The sequence below is a fragment of the Protopterus annectens genome, chromosome 1.part0, assembly GCF_019279795.1.
Source record: "Protopterus annectens isolate FY-2018-M chromosome 1.part0, PAN1.0, whole genome shotgun sequence".
Taxonomy (NCBI): Eukaryota; Metazoa; Chordata; order Ceratodontiformes; family Protopteridae; genus Protopterus; species Protopterus annectens.
In genome coordinates this window covers 1,680,093,929-1,680,106,629 of record NC_056725.1, presented here as the reverse complement: position 1 = coordinate 1,680,106,629, position 12,701 = coordinate 1,680,093,929, and the positions used below count along the sequence as shown (strand labels likewise).

The 12,701-nt window shown below is 45.5% G+C and overlaps 1 protein-coding gene across 1 annotated transcript in view; it reads right to left on the bottom strand.

Annotated features, from left to right (window-relative positions):
* Positions 1-12,701, bottom strand: part of LOC122799476 (lysosomal-associated transmembrane protein 4A-like) — a gene marked incomplete at its 5' end in the record, with an annotated part of 122,417 nt that overhangs the window by 78,245 nt on the left and 31,471 nt on the right.

Sequence of the window (12,701 nt, the reverse complement as noted above, 5' to 3'; positions counted from 1 at the left end):
TGCCCCAGATGTCAGGAGCCCCCAAAATAGGAAACAATCACATGGCGTGGAATCCATCCAGTAAAAAGTAAATACCATTTCCATAAGATATGGCCAACAAAGAGGATGGGTAGAAAGTAAAGAAAAGACGGGGCTGGAGGGAAGGTAACAGGACTGCAACAGTGAATACACTCGAACATCTACATTTATGGTAAGTGCACACAACTGTACTATGTTCTTCATGTTTCATTGCTGAAGTCATCACACTTGGGTTGATTCCCAAAGCTGAGGAAGGGTGGAGGCAGTCAAGAAGAATTAAGGCTGGCTAGCAGGCCTTGTAAGACTGCTGTGGCAAATCCAGCTCTGGATTTAGAAAAGATAGGTAAGTGGTAATGCTTGGTAAAAGTGTGTACAGAACTCCAGGTTGCAGCTTCCAAGATGTCCCTGGTAGGGACTCCCCTGAGAAATGCTATAGAAGTTGAGGTAACCCTAGTGGAATGAGGTGGTGTTTGTAGCAGAAATGGATGCAGTGTGCTATCCATTTAGAAATGGTTTGCTTTTAAATGGCCTTGCCCTCTGCCACTGTAGCAAAGCTGACTAGTAGCTGGTCAGATTTTCTGAAAGGCTTATTCCAGTCAAGGTAGAACCTGAGCTGTCTGTGTACGTCCAAGGAGTGCAGGATCCTTTCCCCTTTATTCTGAGTATTAGGAAAAAGGGTTGGTAAATGGATGGATTGGTTTAAAGCACACTGGATACCACCTTGGGCATAAAAGATGGGCTAGTCCTGAGGGAAACCCTGTCCACATGGAAAATAATGAAGGGTTCCACAGCCATAAGGGCCTGTAAGTCAGACGCTCTTCTTGCTGACGTGATGGCTAGAAGTAAGGCTGTTTTCCAAGAAAGGAATTTTAACTCTGCTGTAGCAGCAGGCTCAAAAGGGGGGGAGCGTGAGCTTCTCTAGTACAAAGTTAAGGTCCCAGGCAGGAGTGGGAGCTCTCCTTGGGTGTCTTAAATTGTTAGCTCCTCTCAGGAGCGGTTTGATCAGAGGGCGAGATAAGAGGGGTGGCTCAGTATTGTAATGAGCTGAGATGGCAGAGGCATGAATCTTAATTGATGAGAAGGATAGGCCTTTGTCCAGCATCTCAGTTAGGTATTGTAAAATCTGAGGAATATTTGGTGCAAACGTGTCAATTCCTTGTGCACGAACTCTCTTCCATTTTTCTGCATAAGATTTTCTGGTACTGGGCCTCCTGGCCTCCAAAATAACATCCATCACTGCTTTAGAGAGAGGTGTGCTCTGAATGGCTACATTATCTGCCATGCTGCCAGATTTAGGGTTCTGAGTTGGCTGTGCAGGATCTGATTGTTTCGTTGGGTCAGTAAATGAGGAATTAGAGGCAGTATCCAGGCTGGGCATTGAGACAAGCTCTTTAGGATTGGGTACCAGTGCTGGCGGGGACAGTCTGGAGCAATCAATCATTTTTGGCTCCTCTTGTCTGACCTTTAGGAGTACCTTGGGGAGGAGAGGCAGAGGAGGAAAAGCATATACTGTTAGGGTTTTCCAGCTGAATGATAGAGCACCCACTTTCCACGGTTGCTTGTGATAAGTCCTTGTGCAGAATCTCTGTAGTTGGCAGTTGTGAGGTGAGGCAAATAGATCTATGTCTGGGCATCCCAATTTCTTTATTATCATGCTTAAGACTTCTGGATCCAGTTTCCACTCATGGGGATCCATGAGGTTTCTGCTTTCAGTCTGCCGGAGTATTTTTCTTTCCTGGCAGGAATTGTGCTTGCAGGTGTACTTGATAAGTCAATGCTGTGTCCCACAAAGTCATGGCTTGCCTGCAGGGGGGGTAGGAATGAGTGCCTCCTTGTTTATGTACCACATGACTGTAGTATTGTCCGTCCTTATCAGTAGTTGGTCCTGGATGGAGTAGATCCCTGAAAGCTGTTAGGGCATTCTGAACAGCTAGCATCTCTTTTTGATTGATATGAAGATGCCTTTGTCTTGTGGGCCATGTGCCCTGAATACATTTTCCTGCCATGTGGGCCCCCCAGGCATAGTCTGTTTTTATTGACTGCCTGGCTGTGGGCAAGGTGAATGGCTGTCCCTTGTTGTGGTGGCAGGCCTGTGCCCACCATCGAAACTCCTGTAGCAGGCAAGGAATGAGGGTAATTAAAGTTTCCAGGCTGTGACAATGTTGAGTCCAAACACTTTTTAGATACCATTGTAGTTTCCTCATATGCAGTCTGGCATATGGAATTAGCAGAATGCAGGATGCCATGAAGCCCAAAGCCTGCAGAATTTTTATTGCAGATAACTGGGTCTTTGTTGCCAACATTTTGAAGTAACAAGTCAGTTGCCTTTGTTTGTCTGGCGTGAGATAAGCCATCTGGGCATTTGTATTTAAGCTTGCACCCAGGAATATTATCTCTTGAGAGGGTACTAGTTTTGATTTCTTTTCGTTTACTGTGTACCCTAAGCAAATTAGTAATCTTTTTACAAATGCCAGATGCTTTAGTAGAATGTCCTTGTTCTCTGCTTGAATAAGGCAATCGTCCAAGTAAGGATATATTTGAATTCCTTTGTCAGCAAAATGCAATTACTGGTGCCAGGCATTTTGTGAAGATCCTGGGCGCAGTAGATAAGACAAAGGGCAGTGCAAAGAATTGGTAGTGCATTGAGCCAGCTATGAATCTGAGGTATCTTCTGCAAAATTGTTTGATTGGAATATGCAGGTATGCCTCTTTTAGGTCCAAAGTTACGAGCCAAGCCTTCTTGCCCAGCATGGGCAGAAGCTGCTGCAGAGTCAACATTTTAAATTTTGGAACGTCCAGAAATGTATTTAGAGTAGACAGGTCCAGTATTGGTCTCCAGGCTTTGTCTTTTCTGAGTACCAAGAAAAGTCTTGAGTAAAATCCTTGTCCCTGCTCTTGCTGTGGTACTTGCTGAATGGTCCTCATGTCCATGAGGGATGAAATTTGTTTTTGTGCCTCTGCCCATTGATTGTGTGGCAGGTCTGGCATACCTTTTGCCGTTGGCAGGGTGTGAAAGTGGAACCCGTAGCCCTGGGACACTATATTGAAGACCCATTGGTCCTGGGTGATCATGTGCCAATTTTCAGAAAAAAGTGCTAGTTTCCCCCCTAAGGGGGTTGCCAAAGGATAAGTGCTTAGTGCTGGCAGAGGAAAGTCATTGGGACTGTTTCCTGTATGGCTGTGATTTGTCTTCTCTGCTTTTGGAGGTAGAAGCGCCCCACTGTTTAGGCCTGTAGGAGCCCTGGGGCTGGGATCTGCCTCTGGGGTGTCTGTATCTGCCTCTTTGTGGCCTGACACTGGAAAGGACCATTTCTTTGTAGGCCAGCTCCTGCTAAATCTGGGTGGCTGTACCTGTAAGAAATCCTTTACTGTTTGCATAGATTTCGCTTTGTCCTCCATTTTCTTCAACACCTCCTCTGCTTTAACACCAAATAAGATATCATGCTGTAATGAAGCATCTAATAATTTTGCTTTAACATGATCAGGCAGATTCTGTTCCTTTAACCAAGCATGCCTCCTAATGACAGAACCCGTAAAGTACAGTTTTGTACCTACCATAAATGTAGATGTTCGAGGATTCCCTTGCTGCAGTCCTGACTATTGGGTATAGTCCGCGTCCCAGTCGGCCGAATACCAGAGAGTTGAGGCCGGTCATGGCGTCAGGGTACTAATGCGCATGACCGACGCCATTTCAGTCTTTTCTTGCCCCAGATGTCAGAAGACCCAAAAGACAAGTCCCAAAACAACCTGCACCAATAAACATGTACAATATATACAGTAATATATATACAAAAATATAAGCATGTAAACTCACCTACACAACCACCCTGAAACACAGAGGGAAGGAGGGGACTGCAAGGGAATCCTCGAACATCTACATTTATGGTAGGTACAAAACTGTACTATGTTCTTCCTCTTTCCTTGCTGCAGTCCTGACTATTGGGTAGAATCCCAAAGCAGAGGTAAGGGAGGCTGGCAAATTATAAAGTAGCAGGAGCTGACAACATGCCTTGTAAAACAGCTGTGGCAAAACCAGCTCTAGTCTTAGAGTATATAGGCAGGTGATAATGCCTAGAGAAAGTATGCACTGAACTCCAAGTAGCTGCTTCCAGAATATCCTTAGTTGCCACCCCCTTAGAAATGCTGTTGAAGTGGCAGTAGCCCTAGTGGAATGAGGCCTAATCCCAGCTGGAACCTCTTTGCCATGATGGGAATAACAAAATGCAATGCAAAAGCCAATCCACCTAGAAATAGTTTGTTTTGACACAGGCTTGCCCTGTGAACTCAAAGCAAAAGAAACAAGTAACTGCTGAGACTGCCTAAAATCTTTAGTCCTGCTCAAATAATAACGCAATTGCCTGTGTACATCTAAAGTGTGCAAAATCTTTTCCCCTTTATTTTGAGGATCTGCAAAAACGTAGGCAAATGAATAGTTTGGTTTAAAGCCACACTAGAAACCACCTTGCATAAAGGAAGGATTAGTACGTAATGAAACCCTGTCCTTATGGAAAACCAAAAGGGCTCTACTGCCATAAGGGCCTGCAACTCAGACACCCTTCTTGCAGAAGTAATAGCCAACAGAAAAGCAGTCTTCCATGACAAATATTTCAATTCAGCAGTAGCTGCAGGCTCAAAAGGTTGTAGAGTAAGTTTTTCCAACACAAAATTGAGATCCCAAGCAGGAGTAGGAGCTCTACGTGGGGGTCTTATATTCTTTGCCCCTCTAAGAAACTGCTTGAACAAAGGATGAAAACAAAGGTGGGTCACAATCATAGTGAGCTGAAATTGCTGCAGCATGAATCTTTATGGAAGAGAAGGACAAACCTTTGTCCAATAATTCAGTAAGATATTGAAGAGCCACACTCAAATTAGGCTCTGAAATCTCCAAATTCTTTGCTGTACTCCAAAATAAAATCTCTTCCATTTTTCATGCACTCTCCTAGTACTAGGCCTTCTAGCTTCCATAATCACATTTAAAACTTGTTGAGGAAGCTGAGACCTACCGTGCTTCAACACAGAATATGCCAAGCTGTGAGATGAAGAGATTGAAGCTTGACATTGAGCAGATGACCGTCCTTCTGAGATAACAGATGAGGAATCAGAGGTAAAGGCCATGGAGGCTTCTTTACAAGACTCCTTAGAAGTGGGTACCAGTGTTGCCGAGGCCAATCTGGAGCTATCAAAATCATCCTTGGCCTGTCTTGTCTGACCTTTAGTAATACCTTTGGAAGAAGAGGTAGAGGTGGAAAGGCATAGACATGAAGGTTTTTCCAACTGAAAGACAGAGCATCCACTTTCCAAGCTGTGTGATGAAACCCCTTTGTGCAATACTTTGGCAGCTGGTGGTTTAGTGGAGAAGCGAACAGATCTATGTCTGGAGTTCCCCATGACACTGTCAATTTCTGAAATACATGAAGATCCAGTTTCCACTCGTGGGGATCCATGATTTGTCTGCTTAATACATCTGCTAGGAGTTCTGTGCTCCTGGCAGAAACCTTGCCTGAAGAGTCAGTTGCAGGCTTAAGGCAGTCTCGCATAAAATCATTGCTTGCCTGCATACAGGATAAGAATGTGTTCCCTGCTTGTTGATGTACCACATGACAGTTGTGTTGTCTGTCAGAATCAACACCTGCCCTGGAAGAAGTAACTCCTTGAACGCCATCAATGCAAACTGGACTGCTAACATCTCCTTCATGTTGATATGTAGATGCTGTAGTCTGGCAGGCCACTTGTCTTGTATCCACTTTCCATTTAGATGAGCTCCCCAAGCAGTGTCCGAGGCATCTGTCGTTAAAATCTGACTCGCCTCTGGCCGGGTCACAGAGAGTCCCTTGTTTAGGTGACATTCCTGAGCCCACCACAAGAATTCCTTTTGAAGGCAAGGTATTATTTGAATGACAGTGTCCAAATCTTGGCAGTGCTGTGTCCATACATTTTTGAGATACCATTGCAGCTTCCTCATATGCAGTTTGGCATTGGGAAGCACCAGAATACAAGATGCCATGAACCCTAATGCTTGAAGGACTGTCCTTGCAGTCAGCACGGACTGATGAGATAGTTGATGGAAGTAAAGTGACAGACTCTTTTGTTTGTCCGGGATTTAAAAGGCCATCTGAGCTGCTGTATTCAGTCTCACTCCCAGAAAGCACATGTCTTGTGACGGTACTAGACTGGACTTTATTTCGCTCACAGAATACCCTAGGCATCTTAGCACTGCTATGACATATTCCAGATGCTGTAGAAGGTGTTCCTTTTCTTGAGCCAGAATCAGGCAGTCGTCCAAGTAAGGATAGATTTGAATGCCTTGAAGCCTGAAGTAAGCTATCACTGGAGCCAGAACCTTTGTGAATACTCTGCAGTAGATAAGCCAAAGGGCAATGCAGAGAACTGATAATGAAAATCTCCAGTTCGAAACGCAGATACTTTCTGCAACTTAGCCTTATAGGCACATGAAGGTAAGCTTCCTTGAGATCCAAAGTTACCATCCAGTGATCCTTGCCCAGCAGAGGTAACAGTTGCTGTAACGCCAACATCTTGAACTTGGGAATGTCCAGATAAGTGTTGAGGATAGATAAATCCAGAATTGGTCTCCACGTGTTCCCCTTCTTTGGTACTAGGAACAGGCGAGAATAAAATCCAAGCCCCTTTCTGATACAGGGACTGGCTGAATGGCCCCTATCTGGAGTAACTGAGAAACTTGCTTGTGAGCCTCTTTTCTTTGTGGAGGAGGAACATCTGGCATGCCTTTGAAAGGGGCATTGTGTGGAAATAAAATCTGTAACCGTGATGAATAATATCCAGCACCCATCTGTCTTGAGTGATTAAATCCCAATTTTCTTTGAAAAGAGACAATCTTCCTCCCAAAGGAGCTGCCAGACGAGAGTCCACTGGCAGCTGAAAAGGCAGGTCATTGGTTCTGCTACGAAAGGACTGACCCCTGCCCTCACCAGAAGTCTGAGCAGGTGAACTGTCTGATCTAGGCCTAAAGAACCTTGAGCCCTGCCCCTACCACGTCTAGACCTACCCCTAGACTGGGAACCATAAGCAGGATATGTCCACCCCTTAGCAGGCCAATTTCTACTAAACTTGGAGGCTGCACCTGCAAAAATCTTTAACAGTCTGCATAGACTTAGCTTTGTCCTCCATTTTCTTTAAAACTGCTTCCACAGGCGGTCCAAACAACACATCAGACTGTAAAGGAGCATCCAAAATCCTAGTCTTAACATGCTCAGCTAAATTCTGATCCTTCAACCAGGCATGTCTGAAGAACAGAACTAGTAGCAGCCACCCTCGAGGAGGCCTGAACAGCATCAAAACCACACTGCAAAGAATGCTTACCCACTTGTTCAGACACATGAACCAAATCCAGCAATTCTTTACACTCAATACCTTCCGCCAAAGCATCCACCTTAGATTTCAATTGTGAAAGGAGATAATTTTGATATTTCAGCATATGAAACTGACAATTCAACGCCTCATGGCTAGAGTGGAAGAAGTATATACTTTCTTACCCCACCTATCCAAAGCCCTTGCCTCTTTATCAGAGGGTACAGGATTTTTAACCACAGAAGCTTTAACACCTTTAGGCCCCTGAGAAACAGTTTCTGGGTCCGCCCTGGGACTCTTAAACAAATACTTATGAGCTTGGGCACCCTATAATACCTATCAGGCTTAACAGGAGCAGGAGGCAAGGAGTCAGGGTTCAGAGAAGCCTCTGCAAAACATCCTCCACCACATTCAACACAGGAGGAATAGCTAAGGGCCTATGCTGGGGCAAAACAAGAATTCCCTAAGCCTTTTCTGGAGTCAGAGTAATCTTGGCCTTCCCATTTAAAGTGCTCCCTCATGGAGTGAAGAGTCTCTGAAAATGAAAATCCTCAGGAGGAGAAGCTGAAGGAGTGGAATCATCCACATCAGAATCAGAATAAGTAGGAAACTCTTGCAAGTCTTCCACAGAAGACTCTGAAGCCTGTGAACACTGTTCAAAACTATCAAACTCCTGTTCCACCCTAGGCCTCTTATCAGGTGGGGGCATAGAACCTCTAATCAGAGTAATCAAATCTTCTGCCATTTTAAGCATATGTTTCTTAGGCACAGAGCCGGAATGCTAGGAGAAGCCCCACAGAAGCTGAACTTGGCCTACCTCTAAAAGAAGCTTTGGCAACAGAAGGAGAGGCCCTAACTACCTTGGGAAGAGAGGGAAGAACAGTTACCTGAGAAGCCCCCTCAGCCTGGCCTACCTCCTGAGAGGGCACATCCTGTAACAGTAAAGTATCTGCCTGAGACTCCATAGAGACTCCTGGCAAAACCTCTGGCTCCCCTGAGCCTTCTAAAGGACCGACGTCCGGGACTGCCGGTTCCTCACCCCTAGGCTTCACTGTTTTGTCCTTGCGCTTCTTGGATGAAGCAGGCGCCGGAGCATCCGACGGCATATTATAATTGCAACGCTTCCCAAACACTAACCTAGCACAATCAAGCCTCCTCTTAATAGTGCGCTTGTTAAATCTAGCACAAGAGCAACCAACAACGTCGTGCTCAGGCCCTAAACAAGGTATACACAATGTATGATAATCCCTATGCGGTATCTGCTTCCCACAAGAAATACAGTTATTCACTTTTCTGACATCCGTTAAATACTGAGGCAAGAAAAACCAAAATGTTCCCAACGGGGTTACTTAGCCAACTCTGTTTTCGGTCTGAAACTCCGGTTTCGGAAAATCTCAGAACGCCAACCTGCACTCGCAAAATTGCTTCTGCATCGGACCATGCCGCAAAAGACTGAGGAAATGACGCCGGTCATGCGATTAGTACCCTGACACTGACGCCAGTCTACGCCATGACCAACGCCAGCCTTATACTCTGGTATTCGGGCCGACTGGGACGCGGACTATACCCAATAGTCAGGACTGCAGCAAGGGAAGACGAAGAACATCTGCAGCCCTGCAAGAGGCCTCCAGAGAATCAAAACCACATTGCAATGTATGCTTTGCCACTTGTTCAGTTGCATGCAATAAATCCTGCATTTCCTTATTTTCAGCACAGTCAGAATTAGACAACATTTTCTGTTTTAGCAGTGACATTAAATATTGCTGATATTTAAGCATATGTAATTGACAATTTAAAGCCCTCACAGCTAAAGTAGCAGAAGTGTAAACCTTTTTTCCCCATCTATCTAGTGCCCTTTAATCTCTATCAGAGGGGATAGGGTTTTTTGCAGTAGAAGCCTTGACCCCTTTGGGACCCTGAGAAATAGTTTCTGGGTCAGCAGCAGGGTTTTTATAAAGAAATTTATGTGAATCTGGAACCCTGTAGCATCTCTGTCTGGTTTAACAGGGGCAGGAGGTAAAGTCAGGAGAAAGTCCGGACTCTGAAAATACATCTACAATGTCTAACACAGGAGGAATAGCCAAAGGCCTGTGTTGAGGTAGTAAAAGAAAATCTCTAAGCCTTTTCTTAGATTCTGAGTAGTCTTGGCTCTCAGTGGAAGTGCTCTCTCATGGTATGCAGGGTTTCACCAAAAGAATAATCCTCAGGCGGTGAGGCTGAAGGGATAGATTCTTCAGCATCAGAATCCTCATAAGGAGGAAGAGAGTATTCCTGTTCAGAAGAGGAGTCAGAGGAAATGGAAACCTGATCAGAAGATTCATATTCTGTCTCTTGCCTAGGCCTCTTGTCAGGAGGGGGATGGGAACCCCTGATCAAGGTAATTAGGTCTTTGGCCATTTTGAACATCTGTTTTTTAGGCATAGAAGTCTGTCCAGGAGAATGCTGTGCTTGTTTCTTTGTCTTTAGAACTGCTTTAGTCTTTGCTTTGGAAGCTGAAATAGGCTTTACATATAACTGTGTAGGTCTGAAAACACCCTCAGAAGCCGATGCCTGCTCAGTGGCTCCAGACCCATCTGAGGGAATAGTTTCCAAGTGTCCAATACCTTGAGTATCCAGAGGCCTAGCTAGCTCCAACGTGGGAGTCGTCAGCGGCCTGTGGCTCTGAGGTAGCAGGCACCAGGGGCTGCAAAAGCGCCTCACTGAGAACTGGCGACTGGCTTAGCGGAAGCCTCATAGTCTGTTTTGGACCTAGGACGCCTGTCCTTTTCTTTTTCCTTGCACTTTTTATAAACTCCAGTAGTCAGCTGTTCCGACGGCATTATATAATTGAATCTTCAGGTAAGTAATGAAAGGCAAAATTGTTAAATCTAGCACAAAACCGACAGCTGGCAACGTTGTGATCAGGGCCTAGGCAAGGAATACAGCAAGAATGAAAATCCTTATGAGGTATTTGCTTCCCACAAGAAATACAATTAACTTTTTCTGACATCGGACTGGAGCAATAAAAAAGTTTCCCCAATGGGGTACTTAGCTTTAATGAAGACTTCGGATCTGAAATTCATTTATGAAAATCTCAGGAGTCGGCCGACTGGCACTTGCGAAGTGCTTATGCTTCAGGCACCATGCGGCAAGAAAGACTGAAGAAAATTGAGTCGGCTGCAACTTTTATACCCCCGGCGCTCTGACGTCAGGGAAGAGGCGATAGCAACCAACGCCAGACCTAGACTTTGGAATTCAGGCCGACTGCGGGTAGCCTGCCAGCAGGATAACCCAAGTGTAATGACTGCAACAGTGAAACACTATGAACATCAGTATCTTTTCCACTTTTCTGAATAGGATTTCCTAGTACTAGGCCTCCTGGCCTCAAGGAGAACATCCAGCACCTGTTTCCTGAGGGTTGCTGGTGATGTATTCAGAGAATAAGCCAGGTTGCCACGTTCAGGGTTTGCAGCTGGGGATGCAAAATCCGTCACTCCTGCTGGGACGGCAGAAAGGGGGTCTGATGTAGGTGCCAGGGTGGCACTGCTGTCAGACTGCATAGGAGTGGGTACCAGTGCTGGCGCGGCCAATCTGGTGCAATAAGGATTGTCCTTGGCCTGTCCTGTTTGATCTCGAGTAGTACTTTTGAAAGGAGGGGCAGAGGGGGAAAGGCATAGATTGAGAGGTTTTCCCATGTAAAGGATAGGGCATCCACTTTCCATGCTTGGCTGTGGGGATTTCTGGTGCAAATTTGCTCGGTTGATGGTTTTGGGGGGAAGCAAAGAGGTCCACCTCTGGTGTCCCCTACTTGTGCATTAGACGTTTGAACGAGTTGGATTCCAGTTTCACTCGTGTAGGTCCATTAGATTTCTGCTCAAGTCATCGGCCAGTGAATTTTGTTTGCCTGGCAGGAATTGAGCTTGCAGGTACACTTGATTGCACAAGGCTGCGTTCCACAGAGCCATGGCTAAACTGCAGAGTGGGGAGGAATGAGTTCCCCCTGCTTGTTTATGTACCACATAACTGTGGTGTTGTCTGTCTTTATCAAGAGTTGTCCTGGAAGGATAAGGTATTTGAAGGCTGTCGGTGCATTCTGTACAGCTAACATTTCTTTTTGACTGATATGCAGGTGCACTTGTCCTGGGCTCCATTTGCCTTGAATGCTTTTGCCTGCCATGTGAGCCCCCCCATGCATAGTCTGACGCGTCTGTTATCAGGGTTTGGGTGGCGGGGGGTTGAGTGAAGGGGAGTCCATGGTTGTGGTTGCAAGCCTCTGCCCACCAAAGGAACTCTGTCCTTAGGCAAGGAATAATAGGAATCACTGTTTCCAGGTCCTGAGAATGTCGACACCAGAGACTTTTTAAGTACCACTGAAGTTTCCTCATATGCAGTCTTACATATGGAATTAGTAGAATGAATGAGACCATGAACCCCTAGGGCTTGCAGTATTTTTCTTGCAGATAGCTGGGTTTGGGTGGCCAGTAGTTTGAAGTAATTTGTCAAATAAACCTGCTTTTCTGGAGTGAGAAATGCCATCTGGGAAGTTGTGTTCAAGCTTGCTCCAAGGAATACAATCTTTTGGCTGGGTACCAGATGTGATTTCTTTTCATTGATGGTATACCCCAGAGAAGTTAGGAGTCTCTTTACAAATGTCAGGTGCTGAAGTAGCAATTCCTGACTGTCCACCTGAATAAGGCAATCGTAGTATGGGTAAATTTGAATATTTCTCTGCCTGCAGTATGCAATGGCTGGAGCCAGGAACTTTGTGAATACCCTGGGCGCAGTAGATAACCCAAGGGAAGTGCACAGAACCGATAGTGCATAGAGCCTGCCCTGAAACATAGATATTTTCTGCAAGATTCCCTTATGGGGATGTGCAGATAAGCTTCTTTTAAGTCTAGGGTGACTAGCCAGGAGTCCTAGGCTAGCATAGGAAGCAGCTGCTGGAGTGTAAGCATTTTGAATTTTGGTACCACCAGGAAGGTGTTGAGAGTTGACAGATCCAGAATAGGGTGCCAAGAGCTCTCTTTTCTGGGCAGCAGGAACAGTCTGGAGTACAAACCCTGTCCTCTTTGCTCTGCTGGAACAGGTTGAATAGCCCTGATACTGAGAAGAGAAAGTACTTGCTTTTGGGCCTCTGCCCATTGGTTTGGAGGAAGATCTGGTAATCCGCTTGGGGTTGGCAGTGAGTGGAAGTAGAATCTGTATCCCTGGGATATAATGTTTATGACCCATCGGTCCTGGGTAATATACTCCAAGTTTTTTGCATGCAGGGTGAGTTTTCCTCCTAAAGTACTTGAACATGGCGGGGAAGGATGAAGGACAAGTCATTGTGAACTTTTTCCATAAGGGGGTGGCTTACCACTCCCTGTTTTTGA